Source organism: Heteronotia binoei, chromosome 15, assembly GCF_032191835.1.
Source record: "Heteronotia binoei isolate CCM8104 ecotype False Entrance Well chromosome 15, APGP_CSIRO_Hbin_v1, whole genome shotgun sequence".
Taxonomy (NCBI): Eukaryota; Metazoa; Chordata; class Lepidosauria; order Squamata; family Gekkonidae; genus Heteronotia; species Heteronotia binoei.
This window is the reverse complement of record NC_083237.1, coordinates 29226039-29246868: the sequence shown is the minus strand read 5'-3', so window position 1 is coordinate 29246868 and position 20830 is coordinate 29226039. Positions and strand designations below refer to the sequence as shown.

Genomic DNA, 20830 nt, shown 5'->3' with positions numbered 1-20830 from the left:
GGAAGATAGTAATGGTGAGCTGATGCTCCGTGCAGAATTCTAGCAGGAGGCGCCCGTTATCATTGCAGTTGCCAATGCCGTGTTTGCCAAGTACTCCTTTCCAGGCTTCCGAGTCTTTACCTACTCTGGCATTGAAGTCGCCAAGGATGATCACCTTGTCCTCTGTAGGGGTCTTCCATACGAGGTTGCGTAGATCAGCATAGAACTTATTCTTTTCTGCAGAATCTGCTTGAAGGGTTGGGGCATACACAATGAAGAGTGTTGCATGCTGCTTGTTTTGAAGAGGGAGGCGCATGGACATGATGCGATCTGAGTGACCTGTTGGCAGGTTTTCGAGTTTAGAGGCAATGGAATTCCTGACCATGAAGCCAACGCCAGAAAGGCGGCTCTCAGCCTTTGACTTACCCGACCAGTAGAGGGTATAGCCAGCACCGTGTCCTTGAAGACTACCTTCCTCAGGGAAACAGACCTCACTGAGAGCTGCTATGTCGATATTCAACCTGAGAAGTTTGTGGGCAACTAGAGCAGAGCGTCGTTCAGGGTGACCACTGTCTACTGTGTCAAGCATGGTTCTGATGTTCCAACACGCAAGCTTTAGTCTTTAGTCTACACCCAGGAGAGGTGGTATCCTCCGGAGGAAGTTTCAGGTTGGCAGCCTTCAGTCAGCCGAAGTTAGAGCTGCCTTCCAGGCAAAACTCCAGTCAAGAATTGAGGACCCCAGTTGCCTCACAGATCCCTCTCCAGAAGCACTCCGGGAACACCTAAAAACTACCATCCTGTTGACCTCTGAAGAAGTCCTCGGGTTCTCCATAAGGAAGAACAAGGACTGGTCTGACGAGAACAATCAAGAGATCTAAGAATTACTGGCGAAAAAGAGATCTGCCTACCAAGCACATCTTGCTCAGCCCTCCTGTCCCAGGAAAAAAGCAACCTCTCGCGCTGTGTGTAGCAACTTCCAGCTTCGAGACATTCAGAACGAGTGGTGCACCAAGCTTGCAGAGAGAACCCAGCTGTGTGCAGACACTGGTGATTTAAGAGGGTTCTACGAAGAGGGTTCTACGAAGCCCTGAAGGCAGTATATGGTCCATCATATCAGGCTCAGAGTCCACTGCGTAGTGCAGACGGCCAAGTGCTCCTCACAGACAAGGCATCCATACTGAACTGGTGGTCGGAGTATTTTCAGGTTCTCTTCAGTGCCAATCGCATAGTTCAAGATTCAGCAATTCACCTCACCCCATTTCAACCAGTGAAAACAGAGTTGGATGAGATCCCCACCCTAGAAGAGACTGTTAAAGCCATCAAGCAACTGAAAAGTGGCAAGGCAGCGGGAGTTGATGGAATCCCACCAGAGATCTGGAAGCATGGGGGCATAGTGCTACATAGCACACTTCACAAAGTACTTGTCACCTGCTGGGAACAAGGCAAACTACCACAGGACTTTCGCGATGCAATCATCATTACTCTACATAAGAACAAAGGGGAAAAGTCAGACTGCTCCAACTACCGGGGGATAACCCTGCTCTCCATCGCAGGCAAAATCCTTGCTAGAATACTCCTGAACAGACTGGTGCCAACCATTGCAGAAGAACTCCTCCCAGAGAGCCAGTATGGCTTCAGAGCTAACAGGAGCACCACCGACATGGTATTTGTTCTCAGGCAGCTCCAAGAGAAATGCAGGGAACAGAACAAGGGTCTATATGTGACTTCTGTCGACCTTACCAAAGCTTTTGATACTGTTAGCAGGAACGTCCTGTGGCAAATCTTGGAACATTTAGGATGTCCCCCAAGGTTCCTCAGTATGGTCATCCAGCTACATGAAGACCAGCGAGGCCAAGTCAGACACTGCAACGATCTCTCGGAGCCCTTCCCAATAGGCACAGGTGTAAAGCAAGGCTGTGTTCTCGCGCCAACACTCTTTACGATCTTCTTTAGCATGATGCTTCAAAGAGCAGCAGAAGATTTAGATGATAACTGTGACGGAACCGGCCCGATTCTGCCTTCAGACCCGGTCCCGTCAGCTCCCTATTGAGTCGCCAACTCCTGGAGGGAGCTATTTCTCCTCCTGCCCCTTGGGCGCGCTGCCACCACCTGCTCAGTCCCGGGGTTCAGATTGAGAGGAACAGGACTCCCAATCCCCCTCTCCCGCTATGAGGCTAGGCCTCCAGGTCCTCTGCCACCCTGCACTTGGGTTTCACAGAGACCTCAGCGCTTCTTTGGGGCACCCCTGGAGGATTGGCACCTTATCCAACTGCATGCCTTCCCCCCCTTCACCTGGGGCCCCCTTCTCAACACAGCATGGTCTAAAGCGGTCTGGGGATCTATGTGGTACAGAGTTTGACTGCCAGCATTTAAACAGTAAAAATATATTTATTCAAAAAGAGAAAAAGATAGGGAAAGAAAAACAAAACAAAAACAGTTGCATTTAAAAAAGTAGCCCAGCACAGCAAACAGCATGACAAAGGAAAGGTGTTTATAAACGCTTTCTACTGTCCCTGGTCTAACCTTGTCCTGTCTTGAGAATTACTTACTTGGTCTGCCTGCCTGGGGCCTCCCAGGCAGGAGCCTCCATTGCTCACCACATGCTCGCTCGAGCCCCAGTTCAAATCTGGCTTCTCTTCCTGCCTAACACATGCCAAGAACAAAAGAACTTCCTGCCGCTCTAGGAGGCTTTCCCCCTAGAGTTGTTGGTTTGGCTCTGGAAGGGAGGGGGGAGTGAGGGGAAGGCTACAAAGCCTGCTGAGGAATTTACTGATCCCTGCCATTGAAGCACCAACACTCTAAGATGGTGTTTCTCCACAATAACGATGGTGTCTACATCCGCTATTGCACCGATGGCAGCCTGTTCAACCTGAGGTGACTAAAGGCCCACTCCAAGACAATGGAAAAACTTATCCGAGAGCTACTGTTTACTGATGATGCTGCACTTGTCTCCCACTCGGTATCAGCTCTGCAGCATATGATGTCTTGCTTTGCAGAGGCTGCCAAGCTATTCGGCCTAGAAGTTAGTCTGAAGAAGACAGTTCTCCACCAGCCTGCACCCAGGAAGATTATCACCCTCCTTGCATCACTGTGGGTGAATCAGTTTTGAAGACAGTCCAGCAGTTCAGCTACCTGAGGTGCATCATCTCCTCAGACGCCAAGATCGACAAGGAGATTGACAATAGACTGGCAAAGGCAAACCGTGCATTTGGCCGACTGCATAAAAGAGTGTAGAGCAACAAGCATCTGAAAAAAGGCACAAAGATCAATGTTTACAAAGCAGTTGTGATGACAACCCTCATCTACGGCTCCGAATTGTGGGTATTATACCGTCATCATCTGCGACTCCTTGAGCGCTTTCATCAGCGCTGCATTCGCACCATCCTCAACATCCACTGGAGTGACTTTGTGACCAACACTGAAGTCCTCAAGCGGGCGGAGGTTACAAGCATCGAGGCATTGCTGTTGAAGACGCAGCTGCGCTGGGCAGGGCACATCTCCAGGATGGAAAACCACCGCCTTCCCAAGATTGCCCTGTATGGCGAACTTTCCACCGGCCATTGAAATAGAGGGGCACCAAAGAAGAGGTTCAAGGACTCCTTGAAGAAATCCCTTGGTACCTGTTGCATTAACCATCACCAGTGGTCTGACCTAGCCTCAGATCGCAAAGCATGGAGGCACACCATCCACCAGGCTGTCTCTTCCTTTGAGAACGCACGCATAGCTGGTCTTGAGGACAAAAGGAGATTGAGGAAGAATCGTACTGCTACAGCACCAACCCCAAATCAGACTTTTCCCTGCAGCCACTGTGGCCGGACCTGCCTGTCCCGCATTGGTCTTGTCAGCCACCAGCGAGCCTGCAGCAGACGTGCACCTTTCTTAAATCTTCATTCATGAAGTCAAGTCGAGAGAGAGAGAGAGAGAGATTAAGGGCACCTGTGACATACAGGCCTACCTTTTTGTTTGGGGAATCCTTGACTTTAAGCTTTTTCATGCAGACAACCACTGAGTGAGTCTGACCCCCACCAACATGTACATAATATTCTGATTTGTGTCCACTTTGTTGGCTTCTGAGTGCAACTCAAAGCGCTGGTTTTGACACTGAAATCCCCACATGGTCTGGGACCAAACTATATTGAGAACTACCCTCTCTCTCTGCCCATTCACACAGCTAATTTCTTTAAAAGCCCCCACCATTTTCCTCCACTGTCTGAGCTGTGGTTGATACTTAACTGAGGCAAGGTCTTTTCAGTAGTGGCACCTACTGTGGAACTTCCTCCCATGAGAGATGTACTTGGCTTCCTTGTTGATGTGTTTTATGCAGTAAATTAAAACCTTACAGCGTCTGTGAAGACGAAGAAACTGAGGCTTTCTCTTCCTGCTCTTAATATTTTATTGGTGCGTGTTCTGTAACTGTTATTATGCTAGCTTTGAAAGCAGTTTGTGGTTATCTTGAGGAAAGCCACTTTACAGATCACTTAATAAGGCATGTTTATGCTGTATTTTAAACAAAACATAATTCCACTCACCCAGCCCCCCCTGCTGTTGGATCCAGGCAACCAGGCGGTTCTGCAAGAAGGCCATGGTCCATTCCAGAACAGAAGGCAATCAGCTGGGACTAAACTAAGAGTTGGAGACAGAAAATGTGTGTATAGAAGTCCTTGTGTGACTCAAAGGCAGAAGTGCCAGTGTAGTGCAGTGGTTACACTACTGCACTTTTCCACTTGGAGCAGGGGGACCCCGGAGTTGAATCCCTCCTCTGCTGCAGAGATCTTTGGATGTCTTTTTCATCCTAGTGCACCTCACAGGGTTGTTGTGAGAGGAAAAGTGGGATCCATTTTATGCTGTCCTGGACTCCTTGGAAGAAGAGTGGAATATATATTTGATAGCACCTTATGAGACCAACAAAGAGTTTCAGAGGATAAGCTTCTGAGAGTCAACGCCTCTGTCAGACAGGAGTAGAAATGAAGATCCTGAGTCCTTTTGTTCTAGTCAGAAGGTGGGTGGGATGTACAGAATGTTCTGACTAGAATAAAAGGACTCCAAGATCTCTATTTCCACTTGTGTCTGATGAAGGGAGCTCAACTCTCAAAAGCTTCTACCTGAAACTCTTGTTGGTCTCTAAGGGGCTCCTGGACTCAAATCTGTTTTTCCTGCAGACCAACACGGCTACCCTCTGAAACAACATAAATCTGAGGAATTCGCAAAAGAGAGGAGAAAGAGGCGGAGATGGGGAAGTGAAAGAACACAGAGGCAGAATGTAGAAAGTTTCACCAAGGACACCAACAACATTCTGTTGTGTAATTATTCCCCCCTCCCTTCCATAATGGATGCATCTCCCCCACCCAATGGGGTTAATTTCTCCACCGAAAGGAACACAACCTGCAGGGCCTCCACAGAGCAAGATGCCCATCTTCCGCTAGCAGCCCCACAAAAAACAAAACAGAATCTTTGCTGATCCCAGCAATTCCTGACACAGGCACACTATGTGTGACCACTGAGAGAGCAGGACAAATCACCAAGGCTTCCAAAATCCTAAACCACTCAGGGGAAACCTCCTCTGAGTGAGACCCCCTCCTCTAAGGACCCACTAGAAAAGAGTTTTGCCCTCCTGCCCATTTGTATGATTACATGGGGTTTCCTTTCCTTCCTTTTACCCTCACAACAACCCTGTGATAAAATAGTGTATGGCTCAAGGTCCCACAAATGAATCTCAAAGCTCAGGAGGACCAAAGGCAACAGGCTGTACACTGTATGAATCCTTGCGAACCCAGCCCTGCAGAGATGGATGTAGCTGTTTGTATATCCCCCAACAGGAATGGGCCCAGAGACCTTCCAAGTTCTTAATCTACTTCTACAAGGCAGGATGATGAAAGTGAATCACATTCCAAAACCCATTATGAAAATCCTTGTCCAATATCGTTAGCAGCCCTGAGCCCATTAGGGGAGGGTGGGACATAAATAAATATAGAGGAATCTAAAGCCCCTGCCCTTGTGACAGAAGTGCACAAATTCTGTGTCCCAGGTCCCAAGTTCTTCCGCCTCCTTTTTTTTACCTGGGCAATGACTCTGTATGCAAAGTAGAAGAAGACAGCAATCCGGCCCCAGTTGATCCCATTGGCAAACATGGTCTCTGAGACTTCAGCCAGGACTTTGAGTAGGTTGTTACCGGTGACACTATGCACCATACTGCAAAGAGAGTGGCATCAATATAGAGAGGGAAGTGCCCCAGGGGGAGCTGGCAAAGTCCACTGTGTGTGAGAGACAGAGGAGGATTGACCAACTGCAGCCTTGTACTGTATATTTTTACTAGAATCCACACTGCCAATCAACGTATTGTAAAATTGACCAAGTCAAAGTGCAAGCTCAAGTTTTGTGTCAGTTAAGCTGGTTCTAAAAAAAGTATTACATAGATTTCGCTCTTCATTTTACATGACTGTACAATTTCTTCAGGGTCTTCCAACCATTAACTGATCTGTGTTAGGTGATCTTAAGTATAATGAAGTCCCTTATGGGATCATATTGAGATCCATCCAGTCTAAAATCCATCGCTGGGTTTGTGGCAAGCAAACACTTGGGGATCCACTGAAAACTGGCCAGTTTTCTGTATAAGGTCAAGTATTTTATATCAGCTCAGATGGCCCAGGATAGCCCAATCTCATCAAACCTTGGAAGCTAGGCAACGTCAGCCCTGGTTAGTACTTGGATGGATGGGAAACCACCAAAGATGTGCAGTTTGCTCTGTAGAGGCAGGCAATGGCAAACCATTTCCGCTCATCTCTACTCAAACCATCTCTGCTCAAGCATGGGAACAGGGGACACTTTGTGTTGTGGGGGGAGGTATGTGTGAATTTCCTGCATTGTGCAGGGGGTTAGACTAGATGACCCTGAAGGGTCCCTTCCAACTCTTATGATTCTAGCCTTGAAAACATTTTGAATCACCATAAGTCGCCTGCAACTTGATGGCACTTTCCACCACTACTTTAAATCAAGCCAAACCATTGGTTCATTTAAGTCAGTATCGTTTATTCCGGTTGGCAGGAAGTTGGCTGGGTTTCTATTGGAATACAAGCTATGTACATTCCAGCCATTATAGAGTTAACTGTTTGTTTACCTGATAGAGGAAGTGATGTATTGTGACCTAAACCCAACTGTGGGCTGGTTTTTGTTTTGCCCACGAAAGATGTGATCACAACATTGGTCAGAAGGGATGGTAAGTGTGAAATGCTTTGATCTTGTATGCAAGCTGAATTGTTCTTCTCCCCAAAAAGCATTTCGCCAGGAAGAAGAGCAATTCAGCTTGCATACAAGATCAAAGCATTTCACACCTAACATCCTTTCTGACCAATGTTGTGATCACATCTTTCCGGGGCAAAACAAAAACCAGCCCACAGTTGGGTTTAGGTCATAATACATCACTTCCTCTATCAGGTAAACAAACAGTTAACTCTATAATGGCTGGAATGTACATAGCTTGTATTCCTACAAACCCCTTCTCAAGTTATGCAACATTTCAGTCATTAGCAATTTCAATCAAGTTCATACTTTCACGTAGTCATTCAAACTTCAATCTGTCGAGCGGCTTCGTCATGATGTCAGTGATCATTTCAGTAGGGCAGTATTGTAATTCAATCAGTTCTTCTTTAATCATCCCTTGCACAAGTAAACACACGATGACAATATGTTTGTTGTCTAGTTTTATGTTCTCAGCTTTGCATATGCTTATGCATGCTTGGCTGTCTTCATACATGAGTATTGGTTTAGGTTCCTCTATTCCAAATTCCTTAAGAAGAAAAATAATCCATTCCAGTTCACTGCATGCCCTTTGAGCAGACACACATTCAGCTTCAGCAGTAGATTGAGCTACAACCTTTTGTTTCTTAGTGTTCCAGTCAATCACACTATCTCCATAGAAGAATACATTTCCACTTGTTGATTTTCCATCTCCTTCATTTCTTCCAAAGTTGGAGTCCATGTAGACTACTAGTCTTGGGTTGTCACTTGCTGAAATTAGTAATTTGTAATCAACAGTTTAAATAGGTATCTTGCCAGTCTCTTTATGGCATTCCAATCATGGTAATACGGTGAACTTGTCTTTCTACTCAAGATTCCAACAGCAGTAGAAATATCTGGTCTCGAGATTCTGCTTAAGTACAGTAGTTTTCCAATTGCTTCTCTATATTCACGACTGTTTTCAAGCAATTTTCCTTCTTGCAAAGTTAAGTATGCTGGATCAAGTGGTGTACTAATGTTTCCATGTTTATTTATTCCCATGGATTCAATAAAGTCCATAATTTTGTGTTTTTGATTCAGCACAAAACTTCCATCTTCAACTCTTTCAATTTGTATTCCAAGGTAATGTTTTATGTCTCCCAGTCATTTGACTTCCACATCTTTATTTAGCTCATCAGCAATTTCTTTGATGTCCTCCTTGTTGTAGCAACATAAAATCAGACCGTCAACGTAAGTCAACATGTACTGGTATTGTCCATTTTTGAGTCTTGTAAACAAACAGGGTTCTGATTTCCCTTGTTGAAATCCTTGTTTCTTTAGTAGTTCTGTCAGCTTATCTGACCAACCTCTTGTGGCTTGTTTTAATCCATAAATTCCCTTTTGAAGTTTACACACAAGTTTTTCCTTTCCAACTTCTTCAATGCTTCAGGTTGTTCCATGTAGATTTCCTCTGTTAAGTCTCCATTGAGGAAAGCTGTTTTAATGTCCACGTGTTCAACTTGCATGCCTTTGGAGGCTGCAATTGTTAGAAGTATTCTGAACGCAACATGACTTATGACAGGTGCAAAAGTCTCTGTATAGTCAATTCCTTGTTCTTGCTTGTATCCTTTTGCTACTAAACGTGCTTTGTATCGATCCACACTTCCATCAGGATTGTATTTTACTTTGAGAATCCATTTACAACCAATAGCTGTTCTTTCAGGAGGTAAGTTTGCAAGTGTCCAAGCTTGCTTGTCATGTAAAGACTTCATTTCATCATTCAATGCATCCATCCATTTCTTTCTTTCTGGATCAGGTAGCTGATTTATTTCTTTCCAAGTTGAGGGTTCTTTGACAGGTTGTACTGTTGCACAAATTCCAAGTCTTGGCGGTGGTACGCCTTTGTTGCTCCTTGCTGACTTTCTCACAGTAACTGTGGTTGTCTCTGCTTCTCTTGGACTTCCTGCTTCCCCTTCTGATTCAGTGCTTTCTTGTGAAGGTAGACCTGCCTGCTCACAGGTGGTCTCTGCAGGTTGCCAAATAGCAAATTCACTGAAGGTAACATCCTCTATAGGATTCAGCTTGTATAGGAGCTTGCAAAACACTGTTGCCATCTATATATACGACATTGCATTCTTTGACAGTACGTGTATTAGGGTCTAGGATTCTGTATCCTCTTCCACCATTAGCATAGCCCACAAGGATACCAAGTTCTGCTCTGGGGTCTAGTTTTCCCCTTTTCTCCTTAGGTACAAACGCGTATGCTTTGCAACCAAAAGGTCTTAAATGTTTCAAAACCAGGTCGTCTGCCATACCAAATCTCAAACGGCGATTTATTAGTCACTTTGGATGGAATTCTGTTATGCAAATAAACGGCAGTATTTACAGCTTCACCCCACATATAATCTGGCAGTCCAGATTGCATTAGCATTGATCTGGCCATTTCCATAATTGTTCGGTTCAGTCTCTCAGCTGCACCATTTTGCTGTGGTGAATAGGGTGTAGTAGTTTTATGTTGAATGCCTTGTTGTTCCATAAACCTTTGGAACTCACTGCTACTGTATTCAGTTCCATTGTCTGTGAACAATACTTCTGGAACTTTGCCAAATTTGTTTCTCACAGCAGCAATATAGGACTTAAATTTGTCAAATACTTGATCTTTGCTTTTAATTAAGTAGACACAGACATATCTTGACTTGGCTTCTATAAATGTTAAAAAGTACTTGCTTGCACCAGCCGATTCTTTGATTGGCCCTGCAATATCTGGGAATACCATATCTAGAAATTTTTCATTGTATACAGTATTTTTGCCCATGTATCTTGGGGTGATACCTTTTGTCTTTAAGCATATATCACAACTTGATTGCATTTGATCACAATCAATAACATCAACATTACATTTCAACAATTTTTGCACACTTTGCACACTATGCACACTATGGTGTCCCATAGTTATGTGCCATTTAAGAAGACATGATTTATGCTGACATACAGATTGCATTGTATTATACACTGGCCCAACAACATTTGTTACATCAGAAATATTTTCAGCATCATTTTGCATATCATCATCATCAACATTATCATCATCAAGTTTTAGATAATGAAGACCATCAACTACATCAAGCATAAGTTCAGTTCCAGATTCAGGATCAATAATATTTCCATTTTCATTTCTGTGTACAATCTCATGATTTCTTCTGATAATTCTTTTTGTTGAAACTAGGTTGCTGACTGCCTCAGGGGCATATGCACACTCTGTTAGTGTAACCTTTTTAATTTCTTGACTTTCATACATAACATTTAAGATTACAGTCCCACTTCCTTCAACTTTCAGTATTTGTCCATTGGCTTGCTCTAATTTAGGACAGTTGTCCTCATCCAATTCCACAAAAGATTTCTTATCTTTACAGACATTAAAATAAGTTCCAGAATCTATCATCCAATGATTCTCAAGATTTGCATTTGATTCAGTAATTTATGTAGGATTCCTATCAGACACATTCTTAGCCTTTGTTGCTGGCTTTGAAGATTTAAAATCACGTTTTTGTTGGTTGCTATTCTTCACTTGCCCATTGGGTGTCGCTGCTCCAGTAGAAGCATTTGCATTTTGATTTTGTTTTAATTTCTTTCTACAGGAATACTGACAATGTCCTCTCAAGCCACAAAAATGACATAAAATTTCATTTTTCCCAGGATGCACTCTAAGTACAGACATCTTATTCTCAGTTTCAAAAAGTTCCCTTCTTCTGGCCTCATCTTTCAAGTATTCCATAACATAATCAAGTTCCTGTTTCTCTCTTATCCTCAACAAGGATGCAGTACTTTTATAGCTTTTAGGAAGAGAATTAAATAAAGCAGCTATTACTTCTTCATCTTCCACTGTGGCTCCAATTCTCTTAAGCTCTGACACCACTTCTATTATCTGATTCAGATGGGTAGCCATTGAATCTGTTTCATTCATCTTAAAACTGTGCAGTCTTTCTCTGAGAAATATTTTCTGAGTCATAGAAGGCATAAATGATTGCTTTTCTAAGAATTTAAACATTTCTGCACTCATGCCACAGTCTAGGACTAAGGTATTTTCTTGTTCTGATATGGCACTCAGAATTATCAATTTTGCACGATTATCTTTAATATCAAAATCTGGAATTTCATCCTTATTTTCATTGAATACTGCTTCATAGCAATTTTTCTCACATAGGAGCAGTTTCATTTTCATCGACCCAAATCTAAAATTGCTTGCATTTAAGCATGGAATTTTAACATTAATCGGATCAGTACTCACAACACGTGTCATCATTGCATCGCTTGGGCGTCATTCCTTATAACAGCTGATGTTGAAGGATTTTCCTCTTCTGTGTTAGACATCCTTGAATTCAGTTTTTAGCAGGAGAAAGCGGCCCTTGAGGAATGCAGTGCTTCCAGCTTCTAATTGAAATGCAGATTCTCGCTCAGCGGACGGCAATTAAGGGTGAAGTAGGCTCCCAGCGGGTCCTTTGTTCCTCTCGATCGTTCCGATAGCAAAAAATACGGCCTTTTCAAACAGCTTCTGGTCACTTTGAAATTACTTTTCACTGTCTACCTGTTCTGACTTTAAAAATCATTTTCCAATATGCCAAACTCCAATTTAACCATGCTCCACTGCAACCAATCCTCTGTTACCAATTTGTTGGTAAATACATGTTAAATTCAGAGTCTAGAAATGGTAATAATTGGAGTCGAGGCTTAAGCTTATCAAAAGAAATAAAGTTTACTAGAAAACATCAGAATAGGGTATTTGGGATAAAACAGAAACCAGCCCACAGTTGGGTTTAGGTCACAATACATCACTTCCTCTATCAGGTAAACAAACAGTTAATTCTATAATGGCTGGAATGTACATAGCTTGTATTCCAACAAATTGGCTACAGAGGATTGGTTGCAGTGGAGCATGGTTTATATTGAAGTCTGGCATATTGGGAAATGATTTTTAAAGTCCCAACAGTTTCAGATGGAGAAAGCGCTTTCCCAGTGGAAAGCTGCAGACTCAACTCAGGATTCTTCTGTGCACAAAACCACTGTGCCTCTGCTTCTCCCACAAACCTCTCATTCACCTCTGTAAAACAGATGAACTCACCTAGTGATTGCTGGATTATTGCTGAGTTCTTGCCATAGGTGGAGCATGAATTCTTGCAGTGAGGAGAGCTGGGCAGAATCTGACACATTCTCCCTAGCCAATTCATCCATCCATGTGATGCCTCCGCTCAGCTGTTCTGCAGAGGCCTGCTGAGGATGGTCAGCTGCATGCTGCTAAAACAAAGATCAGATGAATCTGTTCAAAAAAAGGGTAGAAACATGTTAAAGGGGGGTGATCCCTGGGTAATCTGTAATTTCAGATTTTATATATTTTAATTGTTTTTAACTGTTGTTTTTTTTAATGATATAACCCGCCCTGTGCCTATTTACAAGAAGAGCAGGCTAAAAATTGAATAAAATAAATAAATAAATAAAATAATCAGAGAAAAGGAAGATTTAATGGGAATGCTGACATATCGGACTGCCACACTTTGAGTAAGAGATAAAGGGGTTCTCTGAGGGCAGATATAGTTTGTAGAAAGGAGTTGGAGAACTGACTTTCTCCTGGATACTCAGGAGGGGCTGAGGCAGAAAGATCTGATGTGGAAAAGAGTTTTTGAAAGTGTAAGAATTTCTTAACCATGCTCAGGGACTAAAGGTGCCACCCGTACCATGTGGAGGTCTCACCTACCCAATCAGCAGAGCTTTTCCAATGCGAAGGATGTACGAGAGGTTGTCAGAAGCCCCTTGACAAAAACACACACAGAGAACAGAGGGGGTTGGTTACATAAGAAGAGCCATGTGGAATCAGACCAAAGGCCCATCAAGTTCAGTATCCCGCTCACACAGTGTCCAGCCAACTGCCTCCCGAAAATGCACAAGCAGGAAGTGGGCAACAGCACCCTCCCACCTGTGGACCCCAGCAACTGACAGAAAGTCAGCTAGTGACAGTGCCTCTGGCACTGGAGAGAGTAGTAGTTGTTGTCACTAGTAGCCACTGACAGTTCTCTCAGCTTCCAAGATTCTGTTCTTCTTGTTATCTCCATGCTGTATATTTCCCAGTTTGGTGTAGTGGGTAAGAGCAGTGGACTCTAATCTGGAGAACTGGGTTTGATTCCCCCCTTCTCCTCCACATTCAGTTAGCTGGGTGATCTTGGGTCAGTCACAGTTCTCTCAGAGATCTCTCAGCCCCACCTACCTCATAGGGCGTTTTAAGGGTGGGGTATAAAACCAACTCTTCTTTTTCTGAAATCCCAGAAACCTACATTCCTTTTCTTGTGTCTCCTCCAGTCATGAGACCCCAGAAGTCCCATATCTATATATGTGCCATTCACAGTTCTTGGAACAGAACCTATTCAAATCCCACTACCCTAATCCATGGGCAGTGTAACATGCCATAAATTAGGGTAGTGGTTTTGTATCATTATTGGTAATTTCTTGGCAGGGTGTTTATTTTCTGTGGAAAAGGAAAAACGAAGACATAGGAAGCTGTCTTCTCTTGTTGCAAGCTAACTCAGTACTGTCTACTCAGATCAATAAGGACTTTTCAGAGTCTCCAGACAGAAAAGTCCTTTAAGAGGAGTTGTCAGAGGCTACACCTGGGACCTTCTGCATGCAAAGTACTTTTTCTTGCAGGGCTGCTGGTGAGTACAGAATTGGAACTCAGTTCTGTTACTGCCTTACCTGGAATTCTTACTTTTCTGGCAAAATTGCAGACTATCATACTTGGAATATGAACTTCATAACTTGGTTATTACATGCAGACTTTTGAAAACAGGAAACATCAGAGCTTTGGCACATAGGTACCGAGGTGGCAATAGATCTGGAAAAAAACATCCCACTCTTTAATAGAGGCTTAATAGGATGCTATTTACCTCCATACCATGTAAGCTACAACTGCCTGTTTCTATACATTAAACATCTGTTAAAGGAACAGGACTTTTTTCCTCCTGGCAATCTCTTACAGATGTTTGGTCTACAACAATTACATGGTGGAAAACATAGCAAGAGAGGTGAACCGTCCATGACTATATCCCTGTCACAATCTGCTAGCAAATTCTGCAATCAAGTAGGTGAAATGAAGTTTCTGGTTTCATTACAGAAATCACTGGTGGTGGGATACTTATAACTGTAGATAGGCTGGTTCAATAATTTATCTATACAAAGGACATCCCTGGGCCAATTGCAGCACACACCGAGCCAATTTTCTCCATGATACCCAGTCCCAATCAAAACTTTTTTTTTACAAGGGGATCATTGTGGAATAAGACCAGAGGTGTGTGGCCATGTTAGTTTGTTTTAACAAACCAGAGACCTTAATGCAGGGGGATCTCCCAAGGTAGTGCATGCCAATATCTTTTCAGGTGCTCACCAGGTTTTTTGAAAGTGGGTGAGGCCAGGTAGTGCTTTAGCCCAGCAAGGCTTCTGAATGGCTACTGGAGTTCTGATTGGTTGTGCAGATTTATAAATGTTGCTTTGATAGCAGCTGCCACCACAGCCCAAGAATCTTCACTGTGTAACTGAAGCAGTGACGGCAATCATTTTGTAGCTGACTCTGCCTCCTGTGGCAGCCATTTTGTGGCTGCACCCATCATGCTATGTCAGAATTCCAGTGGGGTCCACAGGCTCAAAAGGAATGGAGACCCCTGCCTTAAAGGGTAACAGAATGTGATAGAATCTGCTAGAAGCTTCTGTGAGTCAGAACTAAGATGAATTGAGCTCTAACTCACCCAAAAACTTCTGCTGGAAGAAACTTGTATTAGCCCCTAAGGGGCTGCCAAACTCCTCTTTAATTTTGATCACCTGGTAAATAATATCCCCATTAAGCCTCTATTAAAGGCACAGAACATTACCTTCTCCAGGATACTGACAACCTTCTTGACTGCTTATCCAGATCATCTCAGAGAGTGGAATATATCATACAATGAGATCTGCACAAAAGATGCAAATACACACCCTTGCATGTGCTGGCATAACGAGTTAATGGCTCATTGTCAGAGCACATGCTGTGCATGCAGAAAGAACCAGGATCAGTCCCTGGCATCTCCCCTTCAAAACAACGGGACAGTATGAGACACTTTTCTTGGCCTGAGAATCTGGAGAGCCACCTCCAGGTAGAGTAGAAACCCTTTTTTGTTTCTAAACTTTGTAACATCCAGCCTGACAAAGACCTCATGTGCTTGAACACTAGGACAGTGTTTGTACCCATTTGGTGTGTCCTAATTAAAAATATTTACATGTCATTCTAAAAAATGCATTTTTTCAAGATTTGCTTTATTTTTGATGTCTTGACATATACTTCTGTATTTCTTTTGATAACTCTGTTTTTTGTATATCATTGGAATAATGACAACTGATGTATAGTGATTTCATTGATATGATTTGTCTATTGTGCTGTCACCTTTGCTATAACCCCTATTTGTTTCAATAAAGTTTTATTTGTTTTTGTTTTTTGGAAAAGTATTTACATACTGGTCCCACTAAAAGGTATTAACACAGATTTTGTTCTTGTTTTTGGATTTTGCAACAACCAATACAGCTGTACATTTTTTTCTGCTTAGAGGGATCAGTGTTCTGACTCACTATCACAGGTTCACAGTCTAGCAGCTAAGAGGGTGAAGAGGTTGGGCTGCTGTTCTAGTCCTTGGCCTGCCATGAACTCTAGGTAGCCTGGTTGTGAGACCAGTGCATAGACCTCTGAATTTCCTGAGGGGGGTGGTGGATTGGCACAGGGCTGAACCTGCTCCAGTCCCACACTTAGTTATCTATATTAAATGATTTCAATAAGAAGTTATTTTTATTTCCAAAAACATATGCAATCAACAATTTACCATGCAGCTGAACAATATTTTTTCCACTTGTGATATTATGAATCTCAGTCAAATAAGAAGGACTCTGAAAGAGGAGATGAAAGATGCCATGAACTGCTTCTCGGAGACAATTTGATTAAATATTTCATTTGTGTATGAAACAAAATACTTTCTTCCCCTCTCTCTTTTTCTTACAACTTAGGCTGTGTGTGTGACTGGTCCAAGGTCGCATTACAGTGCATTTGGTGGCTAAGTGGGGTTTTGAATTTGTTCTCCCCAGTGGTAGATCAGCACTCTAACAACTGGATATTTAGTACCCTGTTGGGAAATCCTAGACGGCCTGACAACCTGGAGGGAGCATTGTCCCCTCCTGGAAATCCTGGAGAGGGGGGCTTGAGCCCTGCTGCCCACCCCAGGTAATTTACGCCCCTGTTGTGAGGAAATGATTGGTCTGCCTCAGGAGTTCAGATGGGTAGCCCCGTTGGTCTGAAACAATTAGAACAAAGTTGGAGTCCAGTGGCACCTTTAAGGCTAAGAAAGTTTAATTCTGGGTGTTAGCACACTTCCTTACATTCTGGGTGTATGCACACTTCCTCAGATACATCATCAGGAGTTGACAGAATTCCTTGAAGTCAGGCGCCCAAGTGTTCCGAGCATTTTAAACAAAGCAGGAGTCAAGTTGCACCTTTAAGACCAACCAATTTTTATTTAGAACGTAAGCTTTCGTGCGCTCTTAAGCACACTTTATCAGACGAGGAATCCAGCACAGTGAGCAAAGCCATATATAGCTGGTAGGCAGTTTAAAGTCAGGCCATTAATAACAAGGCTTATGCTGTATGTGAAGAGCATCACATATGCTCAAGTGACATCTTGGAGGCAAATGCAGAATGCTTGAGACTGTTCCCAGCTTGCCCGGACATGTCCAGGCGACAAGGTTTCCGCCCAGGGGAGGGAACATTTGAAGAATCCCTTTCCCTAATGATGGGCCCTGGCTCCAACTCGCAAGCGCCCTTGACAGCGGCAGGGACTGGAAAAGGATCTCTCAGGACCGTCAGAAACCAGCCACGATGCTATCCAATGCCCTCTTACCTGGCCCCACAGAGGATAGCGGCAGCTGCCGGCTGGCCGCCGCTTCCGCAGCCATGCCCAAGTCGGAGCGTAGGCCCGCGCACGGCTCTCCTCGGACTGGCGCCTCCCCTCGGCTGAAAAGGCGCGCCAACGCCGGCCTTCTTTCCCGCAAAGAACCGGCCTCAAGAGGGCAGAGAAAGAGGCTTGCCCTCGCCGAGAGAACCGCCTCGGGACCGGTTGGCAGGAAACAGAAAAGCGGCGTCGAAGACACATGGCAAGGGGTGGAGAGTTGAGCAGCTGTACCGGGGACTGGGAAAGCCAGAAGGCGCACGTCCAGAGCCGGGTGTGTTTGTGTGCGCACGGCATTTAAAGAAGCCGGAGAGGTCTTTCCAAGGGAGGTGTGGCAGGAGAAAGAAACCCGAGAGGTCCAAGAGCGTCTCTGCATGAGTCACAGGACTGGATCTACATGTTTTCGGGGGGGGGGGGGCAAAATTAAAAAATTGTACCCCCTTATGGGCCATTTTATCTTATGGTCCCATAGAATACAATGGACTCCATATCCAATTTGCCCCCCCTCCATCGGCGTCCGGGGCAAGCACCCCCCTCCAGATCCAGATGAGTCACGTGCCACCTGACCGATTGGGGCAAGGAAGGAGATAATCGTGACCAAGTTCGGACTTCGAGTTGGCCTGGCAACTCATGGAACCTGGGATAAGGCCCAGGAGGAAAGAAATCCCTATCCAGACCAACAATTCGTGCAGAAGTCCTCCTACCAACCTTACATGCCCAGGATTGACCAGATTCTCTAACTCTCATTCCGGAAAAAGTACCCAAAACCCAGACAAACCAACTAAATCCATGCGTTTATTGGCCTCGATACATCATTTGCGCAAAGAAGCCAACAGAGTTACATTCCATTGAGTAGGATTGAGGCCTCAAAAACAGTGAGGGAGACGAAACTGCTTCTGCTGCCCCCCCTCAGAAAAAGGCTGAGATGGAGAGGATGGGAGGGGCCGTAAAACTCTAATCTCAGATCTAACCCGGTTCTTGTATGAGCTGCAAACACTCAGTGACTTTGTAACGGGTCAGGAAGGCATAATTTTTTGTTGCGTTGGACATATGAAGCTGCCTTATACTGAATCAGACCCTTGGTCCATCAAAGTCAGTATTGTCTACTCAAGACTGGCAGCGCCTCTCCAGGGTCTCAAGCTGAGTTTTTTCACACCTATTTGCCTGGACCCTTTTTTGGAGATGCCAGGGATTGAACCTGGGGCCCTCTGCTTCCTAAGCAGATGGTCTACCACTGAGCCACTGTAGGGGAAACACAGCCACAAGCGGAACAGAGGGGAATGCTCTCTTGTAGGATGGAGAGACAATAGGCATTGTCTAGGCATTAGGGTTGCGTGCTAGAAAAATAAAGCAAAGGGAGAAAAGCTGATGGGTAACTGACACCTAGGCGTAGGAAACGCAAAGTAGCTCTAAAGTCTTTTGAATGTCACTGCTTTGAGATTCCAGCTATAGCAAACTTAGGAAAAGCTGCCTTTACTGTTGGGAAATTAAATTTGATGCAAATACTACATTTGGTTCGGAGGAGGGAGTGTCTTCCTGCATCGGACTTCTTGGGAAGAGGCTTTGCCCTACAGCAGGGGTGGCCAAGGCAGTCTCTGCATGAGTCACAGGACCGGATCTACATGTTTTCTGAGGGGGGGGGGGGCAAAATTGAAAATGGTACCCCCTTATGGGCCATTCTTATGGTCCCATAGAATACAATGGACTCCATACCCAATTTGGCACCCCCCCTCCATCGGTGCCCACGGCAAGCACCCCGTCTTTGCCCCCCCTTCAGATCGGGAGCCACATGTGACTCTTTCAGACATATTGTGTGGCTTTTGAAGCCCTCAACACCTCGTTGGCTGGCTTGGGAAAGGTAGATCACTTCTCCAAGTCAAGCAAGCTAGCAGCTTGGAGAATCCATTTAAAGTTGCTTTCTTTCCACCTTTCCCTCCCTCATCATCTATTTGATTTCCTTCCACCTTTCTTCCCTTCCTCCATCTTGCGGCTCTCAAACATTGATATTCATGTATTGTGGCTTTCATACGACTGACATTAATTGTATATAGCCCTTACGTTAAGCAAGTTTGGCCACCCCTGTCCTACAGCAACAGCAGAATTCAGACTGCAGATAGGAAAGAAGACAGTACCATTTTGGATCCCCCTCCCCCAATAAAACTCCATGAAAGTAGAAAACCTAGACAAAGGGTTTTAAGCTGGTTCCCCATGGCCCTGCTTGCTTGTTTCAAACAGTAAATATTTTGTCTACAAGCAACCAGCACCTAATACACCTGAAGGAAGTGGGAGACAGGACTGTTCCAGGGGGTAGAATGTTGCCCTGGGTGAGACATAAGGGGAGGGGTGAATAAATATTTCCTGCCTCTAGGGGGCTTGCAGCATTGATCTTACCAGGCCCACTGGTGGATAGCGGCAAAAGAGATAAAATATTACAAAGGGGAGGAATGAGGCAAAGCATCTCAACAACTCATTGCTCATTCAGGATTTTTAGGAAACCACAGCTCATGTTCATATTTCCTTTAAAAGCTGGACTGGCAAACTGCTATTTCCTCACCAAAAAACTAAACTCTTTCCCGGATCGTTTCTGTAGCACTGCGCAGGAAGGGAAACGGCTATTTGCTACATGGCAGGCTAGAGCCACTGTTAAGACCAGCAGTATTATTATTTCTCTCTATGAAACAGACAGACTTCAAACCGTTTTTTTTTATTTCCACACACCAGAAGAAAACAAACAAAAAATTGAGCTTCACAGTTAACAGATCAGAAAGGTATCAAACTTTTTTAAAAAATTGTTTAAAAAAGGGAAGGTAAATTTGTCGTTTTTTAAAAAAGGACAGAAACCATTTCATGGAGTGGGGGAATCAATTGCATAGAAACGACAACCATGAGCAACGTTAACAGTGGCCAAGGGCAGCCCCCAGGCATTCCCCGAGGTACAGTACGAGAGCGGTTTTGTCATAGCCAGGTGCGACTGGCATGCTCAGGGTTAGGGATTCCTCTAGAAGGATTAGCAAAAAATAAAATAAAATCGCATGGTGCCCTCTGAAGATACGGTACTGAGTAGGCAGGCCTACTGAAAACCCTTGATGACTGTTTCCTGCTACCTCTCTAAAGGATTACTTCCTCCCCAGTGGCTAGTTGAAAGCTCTGGGAACAGGGCGAGTGGTGCCCCAGGCAGACTTACTACCTGTGCACCCCTGAGCTGTCCTCCCCCCTTCTCTGCGGTGCCACTCCACTCCGCTCCCCCCCACGCACTCAGTGGAGCGACGCAAGCCTTGTGCTTACCTGCTTCGGCAGGCATCCGTAGAGCACTCTCTCTTAATAGTGAGAGCAGAACGAGGCTTTGCTCACCCTCCCCTTCCAGGGAGGGGGTGAGCGAAGCCTCGTTCTGCTATTGAGAGAGCGCTCTACGGATGCCCGCCGAAGTGGGTAAGCACGAGGCTGGCATTGCTCCTCTGAGTGCACTGGGGGTGTGTGTCCTGCCTGCTGCTGCTGAATTAGGCATTTGTCTTGGGTGCCGGGAGGGGGGAGGAGAGCCCAATTTGGCACCCCCTCCCTCCCAGCGCCCTAGGCAAATACCTAATTTGCCTAGTTGGCAGGCTGGCCCTGTCTGGGAGGAATAATGGAGCAGCCAT

General features: G+C 44.7%; 1 protein-coding gene and 1 pseudogene across 1 annotated transcript in view; one reads left to right on the top strand and one right to left on the bottom strand.

Annotated features, from left to right (window-relative positions):
* LOC132583345 (uncharacterized) overlaps positions 1-17417 on the bottom strand; it is a 32418-nt pseudogene extending 15001 nt beyond the window's left edge.
* POLR2L (RNA polymerase II, I and III subunit L) overlaps positions 1-20830 on the top strand; it is a 217890-nt gene that overhangs the window by 150192 nt on the left and 46868 nt on the right. The gene's annotated exons all lie outside the window — the stretch shown is intronic.